The sequence below is a fragment of the Rhynchophorus ferrugineus genome, unplaced genomic scaffold, assembly GCF_030347505.1.
Source record: "Rhynchophorus ferrugineus isolate W39M unplaced genomic scaffold, kcgeb_rfMv2 rfM3, whole genome shotgun sequence".
NCBI classification, from domain to species: domain Eukaryota; kingdom Metazoa; phylum Arthropoda; class Insecta; order Coleoptera; family Curculionidae; genus Rhynchophorus; species Rhynchophorus ferrugineus.
This window is the reverse complement of record NW_027472582.1, coordinates 6,221,790-6,234,872: the sequence shown is the minus strand read 5'-3', so window position 1 is coordinate 6,234,872 and position 13,083 is coordinate 6,221,790. Positions and strand designations below refer to the sequence as shown.

The window sequence follows — 13,083 nt, the reverse complement described above, 5'->3', positions numbered from 1 at the left end:
AGTTCAGACTAAAATATAACAAAAAAAATAATTTTTTTTGCTTCATTTTCACTTATCGGTTTAATGTAATTTATTGATGTTTATCATGTGGGAATGTTCGTCTGGTCGGTCGGTCGAAATTTGTGGCTGTCGACGCAATTGTTTGTCCGAACACTCACTACTATTTTTGGAAGGAATTTGCCCGAGAAGGGATTGATTGAAGGGTTTCTTGATATGGCTCGGTGAATGGAGGTAATACGAAATAAAACAGTGGTGTTTAAATTATGTGACCGTTACTTATTGAAGTAATATAAAAGTGTGGAAAATACAAAATAGATAAAACGGATGGCAGCTGTGTTACCTGGTGACGAGGCTTGGGCAGTCGACCTGTTTCGCATAAACATGGTTTCTTTTTGGCGAATTTAAGGTTTATTATTTTTTATTTTTTGAGATATTTTAGTGACTGCGTCCGTACTAATATACAGTGCAGCTGCAAGGCGCAAACATTTTTCAATAAAAACCGCTGCGATTTCAAATTTATTAATACAAAGCGTTAAAACAACGTTTGCCGGTTTATAACCTGTAATTATAATATTTTGACATTTATACATTTCGTATATTTGATCTCTGATACAGCTACCAAGCTCAAGCTGATCTTGATTCGTCTCCATAGAATAGAGAGATTGTTTTTTATTCTGTGATTCGTCACCTGTTTCGCATAAAGACGTTTTCTTTTTGGCGAATTTAAGGTTATATTTTTTTTTTATTTTTTGAGGTATTCTCTGTGCTAAGGCAGCTGCAACGCGCAAAAGATATTTTCAATAAAAACCACGGTGATTTGAAATGTATTAAAACAATGTTTGCCGGTATCTGTAATTATAATATTTTGAAGAATTTTGCAGAGGTTTGACCAACGGACAACTTTAGCAGGCTCATTCGGTTACATGTTCGAACCTCTCAAGCATCATTCTATCTCTTTTTAAATAGAATAAAATGAGAAGGGAAACATTGTCTGGCTGTAACACGAAATACAACTTTCGACAGGCACATATGCATGGCGTCACTGTTGTTTTGAATTAACTATATATAGTCTTATATTGAATTTTTCGACTTTTCCAAGCATATATTTATTCTATTTATTATTATCTATGTATTTAGTTTTTAATAAACGTTAATTTTCTCATTGTTACACGTTGGAATTTTAATGCGAATTTATAATTTACTTAAAAAGACGATTAATTAATTAGAATTGATGTGTTATGGTAAACTATAAATTGATATTCTACCACTTATTAATTGATAATACTATCAAGTATAACTATATACATATATTTAAGATCTTTTTTTCACTTGTCACGTGTATAGCTAATGGTAGTTTAACTTTTCGTGAATAGTTTTTCGGTTTATTTTCTGAATTTGGAAAGTTCAATCTGATTGGTTTATGATCAATTAAAAAATTGGAATTTTTGGTACTTTAGACCGTTGTATATATTTACATTTTAATTGATAATATTCTAATTTCGTTTGGCGACCTTTGTCTCTTTTTTTTTGGTGCAGACTTTATTCTGTCGCTGGAGTGCTTTATCAATTCAATTTTGTGTCAAAGTCAATATCTGAAGACTTTATTCCACTTGCATATATTTTGGTCATTTTTCAGTTGAAAAAGGAATTTCTTGTGAAAAATTGGTACAATATTTATAATATTAGTATAATTATGGAACCCGCTTCTATTTTTCTGGTAACATGTCGATATCGTGTAGAAAGAATGATGCTGGTTTTGCAGCAATTTGGATCCAATCATCGATCTATTTGCCCACTTTTTGGGCATTTCAAAACCCTGTACCAGTGATCCTATGGCGCATTAATCTGAAAAAGATATTATATAAAGATCTGATTGCAAAAATTCGTTATCTAATGTATTCAATTGATGTCGATATTCAGTTGCAGCAACAATTTCATTCGTGTCACGAAATAAGTATGCAAGTAATATAGTATATTCGCTCTTTTCAGATCTTTTCCATAGCCTGCAGACATCTAAGAAATAATTCATTAATGAATTGCTAATCTGCCTAAAATTTATTTAAGAGTTTGAGCCCGGCTTTCGTCCCATAAAATATCGATAAAAGGTCGAAAAACTGGAGCCATCTTCTTAGATGTCTCCAAAGCTTTCGATCAAGTATGGCACCGCGGTCTAATGTTCAAAGCGAAACGGCTAGGTCTACCGAATGACCTAATATCCCTGATAGATTCTTACTTGGACGGTAGGTCCTTTCAAGTGAGGATCGGTGACGCAGTCTCCCCTATAGCAGATTTCCACAGGAGTCTTGCAAGGCGCTCCACTACCCCAGCCCTATTCAACATTTATATTGCTGATTTCCTCCTCCACAAACTTTCTCACACAGCATTTTATGCAGATAATACCGCTTTCTTTATAACTGTTTACTGTCCCGACGCTATTCGTAACAGACTCCAAGTACAGCTGAACCAAGCGATAGTGTGGTAGAAATAATGGCGGCTACAGATAAACCCGAGAAAAACTCATAGTATTCTATTGAACCGCAAGAAGGAGTTCCGCGCCTACCGCCTCCAAATCGATTAAGTTCCTATCCCATGGCTCCAGAAAGTATCATACCTCGGTCTCCAGTTCGACCGCAGATTTCAATGGTCCAAATACAGCACGCCATTTGCTTGCAAATGGCGTGTACAGCATACTATTTCCACTACTCTGTAGAAAAAGTAAACTTCCAATCCCACAGAAAGCGACGTTGTATAAAATGCTAGTCTGTTCATTCTGCCTCAACGGAGCATAGGTGTGGTACAGGTATGTATCGGAGAGACAACTTGAACTACTACAAGTGTTCAAAGTCCTCGCATTACTCAATGCCCCATGAGGAACGTCAATACACACCTCGAATTAGGCATCCCGTTTGTGAAGAATTTCATAAACATGTTCAGCGTAAGGTTCTCCATAGGAACCTTAGAACACGACAACACCTTGATAAAATCTGGTCTCTGTCGCCCGCAAAACAACCATATCCCGAAACCGAAGCGAAATCAGCCGAAGACCATTTGGTTCTAGGTGGTCAATCTGGTTCAAGAAAAAAAATCGTCCCATAAGTCTTTCAATTCGTTGTCCTCGATCTTTTTTGGTTTCATGATTCCTATCATAAATATAGGCCTGTAAATTAATTTAAATTAATTTACAGATGGTAGTACCGTATGTTAATCGCATCGGGTATATTCGTATTTCGCCGAAATGCGAATAAATTTTTTATTCAGTGTGTTGAAAATATCCGATTTCGTGCCGAATAAATCGAATTTGCTAGAAATCTTACTTTTTACTTTACGTTGGAGAAAGCGAAGCTTATGGCAACCATACTCCTTCGATTTCAACATGTGAATACTGGTTTCAACGTTTTAAAAGTGGTGATTTTGACAACGAAGATAAATAGGGTTCTGGCCAGCCAAAACAAATTTGAAGGTGAAGATTTGAGGACATTACTCAATGAAACCATCAATGGTTATCGCTAACGACCACAATTGACGCGTTTGAGCCGAACACTGCGCGAAAAACGACCGGAATACGAGCAAAGACAACAATTTTGGTCTTCAGCGTGATATTTTACAAAACCAGTGAAAACATTAAAATGGAAACTATTACAGCACCCGCCATGTTCTCCAAACTTTCCATCTTCTGATTACTATTTGTTATGACATATGAGTTCTAACATATCAATTTTACATCTAGTACATGTACAGTAGAGTACACGTGCACCACATGTTTCTTTACTAACAGGTCAATTGAAGAAGTTCCCGGCTTGACACATAGATGACGCTACTAGAATTAAATCCATATGTTTTTTAGCTAGTCCTAACCCTCAAAAGATGCGTGTATAAATTTGACAGCTGTCGGATCATTGGTTTGTGATTTATAGCATTTTGAGCGAAAAAACTTTTGTTATTGTGAAAAAAATGGATAAAAAGGAATTTCGCGTGTTGATAAAATAATTGCTGTTTGAAGGAAAAAAATACAGTTGAAGCGAAAACTTGGCTTGATGCCGGGTTTACCGAGAAGCATGGCTCCATCATTTTACTCCGAAGTCCAATCGACAGTCATCTGAGTGGATTACACACGATGAATCCGCTCCAAAGCGTGGGAAAACGCAACAGTCGGCTGGCAAGGTTATGGCGTCTGTATTTTGGGATATGCATGGCATCATTTTCAATGACTACCTTGAAAAAGGAAGGACTATCAACAGCGACTATTACATAGCGTTATTGGACTGTTTGAAGGGCGAAACCGCCGAAAAAGAAAGTGCTGCTTCACTAAGACAATGCACGATGTCACAATTTAGTGAAAACGAGCCAAAATCCATCCATCCACAGTGTTCTCCAGGTCTGGCCCCCAGCGACTATTTTCTGTTATTAGATATCAAAAGAATGCTCGCTGGGAAAACATTTTCGTCGATTGAAGGTGATCGTCGAAACTGACTCCTATTTTGAAACAAAGTGACTTTCTCTACAGAATTTTGTTGCTATGTAGTGGGCTGATGGAAGCCTATGTAATGGTTAAGTTAGTTAGCTGTTTCGTGGATTCATAACAGGATACACTGAGCTCAGAAGAAATCACTCTGATTGATTTATTTTGATGAGGAGCCACAGTTCGATTAGAAAAATCTATCATGAAGTAAACATTTTGTACATCACACTTTGCTCTTCTCTTTTTTTTAAAATAAATTTTAAAACTTTAGGGATAAAATAGGACAATGAAATCGAAGCGAGGGACATAATAATTAGCTCCAATAGTGCTTACATCGACCTATATTTGTGTGTTGAGGCGAATTGATTTATATCGATTGGTTATGCTTAAAGTTCAATGCTATTTACTGGCTGGTATCATAACAGTTATAATTACGATGCGTTGCTTAACATAATAAAAGAATACACCTTGATGTTCTTGCCACTGTAGGGTCGTGTACGATGACATGTCTACGCTGTCTGTATTGATGAAATCATCCAAGGTGAAGATAATTATGTCACTTATATTCTTGTTAGCAGATAATGTTGTTTTCGGATTTGCATGTCCAACTGTACTGAGTTGAGAAATATGCTTTTAACATTAATCCAATCAATATTAATTAGTTATACAAACATACTATAAAGTTATCAGAATTTGATGGACGTTTTATACCCGAACAAATGATGGGAAGCGTTGTAACGCTGTTTCTTTCAATGAAAATCAAACAATTAATTTTATGTATTTGTGTAAAATATACATATCGAGAACTGATCATCTGAATTAGCTAATGGAATTTCACATGAAACTGTCGCAAAAGTTCCACTGTGAATCGACTATGTATAATTAATGGTACAGTGCATTCAAAAGTGGTTGATATTTGCGTCGAAGTACTTCGACCATCAACGTCTTTCACTAAAGTTAACATCGTTGATGTCAAGTAAGTGCCAAATATCTGTGAATGAATTTCTGACAAAAAATTCAACAAATACCATAGAACAACCATCACATTTAATCAGTGTGATATGGCACTGACTGATATTTATCTCATTCAACAATTCAAATTACCAACATCATTCCATGCATTCGTTTTCATTTGATGGAAGACACAGATAGGTATTATACCTATTTTATTTTCTAGATCATTAATTTCCAGTATTTCTTTCACGGGATCATTCTGTCAACGATAGAACGCATACTAGTTGATTGTATATCGAATATAATGTATGTGTTTAGATGAACTATTCTATAATAATATAGAGCTTCACTAATGGAAGAATTGAGAGAGTTTTGCGTGAAAAACAGACAAATATCTAAATTATTTACTCGACTTACCAACAGTAAACAGAAGTCTGAACACCTTTGAGAATGATCAACAAGACGGGGTATTGTTTTGATGACCTGCAGCTTTAGCAACGACAAGAGAGTATGAATTTTCGGCTACCGCTGATAAAAATTGTTGATCTGTAACGACAATTCAAAGTATATGTCATACTTTGCAATGTATTTTTTTGTGTCACTATCTGGCTGTTGCTCTTGAGTCGTGAAATACAACATCTTAAGATCACTCTTCAATATGGCAATACTCGTTTACATTCATTTCATGACAAGTTTCGTCGTTAAATAAGGGGTATCTTCTACTTTTTTTGTAATTAGAAGTATGTATGTTATATCGTGTAACTAATACCTACCTGAAACCACCTACCTTGATGCACCAAGTAGGTTTATTCAATACTAAAATATTTTATTTAAGGGGGGCAAAAGTCCCGCTACCATTTTAATTTAATACTAAGGTGAGGCAAAATTCTCGCTACCATTTTGATTGCGCGCCATCTTGGTTATGTGACGTTTATCTCAGTTTCGCTTTAACCATTGCGTTGTGTGGACGTCCAGATTTTATTATGGATATGCCAGAAGAACGAGCAGAAACAATGACAATATTTATTGAAAATAATCGTTCCATTATTGCCTCAACTCAACAGAAATTGCGTCAATGGTAGCGGGGCTTTTGCCCCACCCTCTACTAGTTATGATTTATATAATACATTTTAAAAATTCATCAAAAACAATATCTAATCTGACAAGTGCCTATATATTTCTCAATACCATTATCTGAACTTATTTTAAAATTGTACGATGTTATTCTTAAATAGTATAAAGATGCCTAAAAATACAATATTTGAAACACTTAATTATAATTTTTCTTATTATATTACGTTCCTTTACTCAGAATGTTCTACATAATTAATCGTTTAAACCAAGATCTCCATTTGCTGACATAATATCTGGAGGAGAATTTTCATTTTTTCATTTGAATTTTTATTTTTCTAATAAATAAAAAAGTCTAGAGCTAACTTCGCACACATACGAATTAAGATAGGTTTCCGGCACCTTGAAATAACATTTATATAATATAATATAATAACAGAATCATAGAAATATATATAACAAATCCTCCTTGAAATATTGCCACATACACACTTAGTTCTTAATTTATTTGGTACTAGCGACCCGCCCCGGCTTCGCACGGGTGCAATGCTGATACTAAATTAAATACACTACAGAAAAAATATGAACGTTGTATATAAAAACATAGCGGCCCGCTCCGACTTTGCACGGGCATAAATATATATGCCTATGTCACTCAATGAAAACATGATTAAAATCGATCCAGTATTTTTGGTTCATTCATTACTGCCCTTGGCCTGCACGCATTAAATTTGGACTAAAACATTTCCTCTTCCCCTATACTTACTATGAAGATTTCCTGCTATCTTTAGAATATCTAAATTCATACAATTTTTATTACATTACATATTTTTAAACGCAAATTTTAAATTTGTAATATCTCCGAAAATATTTGTTTAATTTACATGCTGTAAGGAACCATATTGATCTATATTAATTGCACACTGTATTTAAGGTACTTAATTCGATAAGGATTAATGCCGTATTGCTTAAAATAGCTTCGTAAATAAGCCATTTTCTCACGTAAAAAGTAAACAATAAAAATGGTTAATGTGAGTTATCCTTAAAAGATAAACATATACCATCGCGGACGTTTTTGTAGACCTTTTTATGGTGTACAATACTGTAGTACATTAATTTGATCTAACTCGTAGGGTTAGGCAGCGTTTTTGCTAATTGCTAAATAAGCCTAAAAAAATAGGTTAATTTACGACATCACGTTAGAAACCTCTAAAATTAGCAATGTTGCCTTAGTATATTATGCATGTATTATACATATAAACCTTCCTCTTGAATCACTCTATCTATTGAAAAAAACCAACCATCAAAATCCGTTGCGTAGTTTTAAAGATTTAAGCGCACATAGGGATATAGGGACAGAAAAGGTGACTTTGTTTTATACTATGTATAGATTATACTGTCTGGTGCTTATCAAAATAATGTGCGAAGTTACATGTTTTATAATTTTCAGTTTTCAAGCTTCTCAGTTTACTTCTTTTAAAATAATATTATATTTTTACTTATTTCTATTTCTTCTTGATGATACTAATGTGGGCTGAGCAACTGCCGAATCAAATATTGTTAGTGTTCCAATATGAAGGTCAATAAGGATAGGTTAACGGAAATGATCTGCGAATATATATATATATATATATATATATATATATATATATATATATATATATATATATAATTTAACTATCGTTATAGATTTTAATGAATGACTTACTATTAATATTACAAATAGGAATGGAATCTTTGTTTTTTGATCACTTTTAGATTGTTTACTTTCCCTTTCTGGGCTTTCTTTCCTTAAAATGAAAAAATAGAAAATAAACCTAATATGGCCCTTTAGTAACTTAGACTCACAGTGAGGACATAGTTAGGGTATGCCCATTTAAGTATTCATTCTATATTTCTATGCTTTGTGACTATATGCAAATGCTTTTGTTAATTCTAATAGTGTAACAAGTGAGAAATCTGATATATTTTTAACAAAAAAAGTTGAACCGACTTACGAAGAAAACGTTTTAAAATAAAATATGATAGATTAAATAAGTTTCTTGTTTATTTTTATTTAGTTATTACAACGATTATTATGTACATATATTAGTTTAAAACGTTTTTTTTTGTGGTATAAATCTAAGTTTGATTATTTTTTAATTTTTAGTGAGTTCCTTGTTTATTTTTTGAAGTCGGTTCAGTTTTTTTTGTTGAAAATATAGTTCGATATTTACTCAATAAATTACGCAGTTTTTAATAAGTAAAAGTAAAAGTTAGGTATTTTATTAAGTATTACAATGGATAGTACAGTCCAAGTAACAGTACAGCCTGTATGAAGAAAAATAGGAATAAAGAAACAATTATTGAAAATAAGGAACATCTAAGGTTCTGGGGTCCGCTACCTAGTCTAGGTGATTTGACAAATGTTTCAACCAAAGTAGAACGAAAAATTTGCTGCACTGTTGGGAATTGAATTTGAGATCTCCGCTTTATTAAGTATTACAATGGATAGCTCAAGTAACAGTACAGCCCGTATGAGGAAAAATAGGAATAAAGAAACAATTATTGAAAATAAGGAACATGCAGGGTCCTGGGGTCCACTACTTAGTCTAGGTGATTTGACAAATGTTCCAACAAAACTAGAAAAAAAATATGTTGCACTATTGGGAATTGAATTCGAGACCTCAGCGTGTGATCTTAACATTTTAACCATTATACCATGGAAACAGTTAGCAAGATTGTTTCTACGACTTCTCATATGATATGGTTAGTGCTTAAAAATCAATTTGAATGGCTTTTACACATTTACTTTTACACTGTCTGAAATGGCTTCAACAATAACATTATACGTTAGTATTTGATTATTTTAGATAAAATATATGTGAAAACACTGTACGTGCCTTTGAACTGTGAGATTTTCTTTCAATTTCCCCCCCTTTCCCAACATCAGATTCTAACTTGGTTCCAACCGGATCACCTCGGAAGTGCACTCTTTCGAATAAAAAGAAAATTTGGAAATCGGTTCACAATTGACAGATAAATCGGTGAATAACGATTAACTTTAATAATGTATACAACGAAACAGAGTACCTCCTCGTTTTTTTTCAAGTCGGTTAAAAATATATGTCAAGAGGGGTTTAGTCTGTTTTGTAATGGATGAAAAACCCGCAAGGTCTTTTTGTATAGCTCTTCAACAAGTAACCTGTTTTTCCATAAAATAAAAATGTAGAATTAAAATAAGATAAAGTAGTATTATAATATAAATGGAAATTTTTGATGCTTCAAACCCTTTCACATATCATAACTTATGTCCAATACAGTAGTATTAACATTACCAGTTTGGTGTTTATTTAAATTATTATAAATTCTGATAACTGAATGTAAATTAGTTGTTAGTTTGATACTTTGTTATTTTTAGCATTACAGAATCTAAACTGGGGTCATCATTTAACCAACGGTTTCTAAGCAGGTCTTTAATATTAATAATTTCTGACAATTATGAATCACAAGCTTGAGTAGAGGAAAATATTCTTCAGATAACGTTTTAGTTTTTTTTCTTTTTTACCAACTGCTTTAGTTCTTGGTAGTAGATACTAATTGATATTTTGACCAGATTCAAGTAACTCATAATGAACATTTCATTTCTAGTTCCACTGAATACTTAGGGTCATCTTCTTCTTCATATTTTGACGACGTCTTTTTTGCACGTAACCACTCATTTCGGAAATTACTTGATTTTGGCTCGAAGGGAAACTCGTTCTATTATTTTTTTACTGTTAATTCATGTATAAGCAAATATCGAACTTTTGGTATCTAGTCTTATATAATTGATTCAAAACTGTTTTATGGCCGATTTTTAGATATCGCCAGATGAAACATGTCGGCTTACCTTGACATTGATGAAGAATTCCATCGGTTTTTCAAGGAGTAACTCGTCATGGCGAGGTTCATCTTTAACATCGAAATTTTGAAAAAAAAATCAGCCAACCAATTTTGACACTGGCGTTTACTTAAGCACTTCAGCAATCACCATAAAATACTCACTATTATAAACGTTTCCAATGAGATGGTCATTCATCTTTCGATTTTCAGATGTAAAAACAAAATATATTGAACTAAAAGAAGCACGCATCGTGCTAGACCGTGATGGTAACCTGATTGATTGATTTTACTACTTTTTACTAGTGACTGTTTCAGTTGTGTACTTTTAGTTACTATTTTTGGTTCTATTAGTTTCATTCGACTGATTTTTAACGTTTTAGCTCTGTCGTCCTAGCCGCGACTTTCACAAATTTATGCTTACATAGATTTATATCTAATATATATAGTTTCATGTTTTTTTTGGTAGTTTGATTCTAAATAACAATATATTGTATATTAATATAGCAGTATTTTGCAACGATATGTTTCAAGATTGGTAATGTAATAGGGTAAAAAGATTAACTTTTGACTGTTTTTATGGTAATAATATTTCTCGATTACTCTCTCAATTTTTGTTAAAAATATTTCCGTTCAATAATAAATAAAACATTTATATCATTACATTCAGATCATTTTTAATTATGTCATGGATTAGTTTTTTTTCTATGATTAGGTATATGTTTAATTTTTATTTAGTATTTATGGTTATTGTACATTTTTAGTTTTTAGATTTTGTTTAAATTCTATTGTTTTGTCTATATTTATTATAGTATATTATTTGAAAACAGAAATTAACATATTAAAATACGGTAAAGCATTGGTGGGGTATTATTCCATTTCATAGAAAAATTACATTCTTTTTTACAGATCCTCAAAACATTCAAATATAAACGTAATTCTACTTCATTTAAAATGAAACTACTAATTGCATGTTAATAGTATTCAGTAATTATTTTTTTCCTTTTTTTTAAGTTAGTGTGTGAAGGAAAACGTACATCTCCATCTCGTTTATACTACCGTTGGAAAATATAAGCATATATAAAATTAACTGTTCCAAGCAATTATCTCCTTCCTTTTCTCTCTAACAATTTATACAGGAAAGGGTTCGTACATCTTCGTCTGACGTCACGAATTAAACAAAACAATCGAACCGTGCATTTGATTGAAAATAGTAATTACTATTTTTAGTCGCCAGTTTTTTTTACTATCGACTGTTTCGACTGTTTTGCGACTATCGACTATTTCGACTGTTTTCAGTCGATAGTTTCCAATGCTGGGTGTAACTATTATTAGAATACATTCGTAGATCAATAAAAAAATATTGTCCTGAATATTTTCACGCATATCTATATTTTAGGGTAAATGATGTGGCTCCGTGAATGGAGGTAAAACGAGATGAAACAGTGGTGTTTACATTATGTGACCGTTATTTATTGGCTATATAAAAAATGTGAAAAATACAAATGATAAAACGGATGGCAGCGGTGTTACCTGGAGACGAGGCTAGGGCAGTCGATGGTGGCACGTCTAAACCAAACGATGGTTGAGCACTGAATCAATGAAAATACCCTTCAATAACATCCCAGATAAACGTCTCGGGGTTGCCAGTTATTCGTTATCGGGTTCTAGTTGGCGCTGCTGGCACCCCGCCCGTGTTCAACATCTGGGATTACATTTCTGGGTATCTTGTAGACCGTTATTCCACGATGTAAAATTCGACATGGCTCTTAGTCTAGAAATTTATATAAAAAACGATTAGCTCGAAGTTATTGAGTTTTATCTATATTACTCTATGATTTTAATGTAAAAAACTTTACTGTAAGTTCGTACATACATTTCGACGATTCAAGAAGATGCCAGACAAGGGTATTTATTTTACACGCACCGTGACTTAACACACACACACACACATAGATCAAGGCGATCAAAACACTCGACCGGTAACTACGACTGTTTATTTTGCAAATTGAATTTAAATTTTTGTTTTAATGTCGTTAAATATTTGTTTTATCAAATATCGCATTGGAAGAAACGACCGGAACAGGAATCCTGAAAAATAAGTTATATGACCATGGCGGCGAGATTGCGAGCCACCAATACAAAGAGAATAAATTTATAATCAAATTTTAAAACGAATCTCTGAGGGTGTTGGCTGAAAATTAACTTAAACCGTACCGAAAACAATTTAAAAATAATGGTGAATACGTCATCATATGATACATTCACCTTAGAAGTAGCAATGATTTGAATATCCATTAATAATAAAAAAGTTGGGTAGTGAAGAGATGCAGGTAGTTGGAGTGTTATTCCAGGTTTAGTATAACATGAAAATGTATCATACGAGGGTACAATTCCTCAATCATTATTTTTTTAATTTAAAAGTATAAGCTAGATACAACTATTTATAGTGTATTGAAAGTTTTTTTCGGTAATGCGTCATGGATATTTGTGACTTCGAAACATTGCAATGTTTCCGCATGAACTCTGAGTTTTAGTGGAGTTTGGCTTTGACATATAACAAAATTCTAATCTAAATAAAATAATTGTATAAAAATGTTATCAAATATAATTTATTTTAACATTATAGTACATCTAATACATATGTTATCGAAGGACTTAAAACTACAATTAGGAACACAGGTATAATAGTTTGTAGGTTAGATTTGTTTTGTCTACATTGAACTCTTTTCCACGCC

At 32.9% G+C, this 13,083-nt stretch overlaps 1 protein-coding gene and 1 long non-coding RNA gene across 2 annotated transcripts in view; one reads left to right on the top strand and one right to left on the bottom strand.

Moving 5' to 3' along the window:
* Positions 1-13,083, top strand: part of Flo2 (flotillin-2) — a 374,194-nt gene that overhangs the window by 88,422 nt on the left and 272,689 nt on the right. The window lies entirely within an intron of this gene.
* On the bottom strand, positions 8,066-10,632 carry LOC143193804 (uncharacterized). The gene is made up of 3 exons (XR_013005103.1): positions 10,511-10,632; positions 10,356-10,417; positions 8,066-8,092 (listed from the first exon to the last, which is right to left on the bottom strand). It is a non-coding gene; the product is annotated as an uncharacterized LOC143193804 (long non-coding RNA).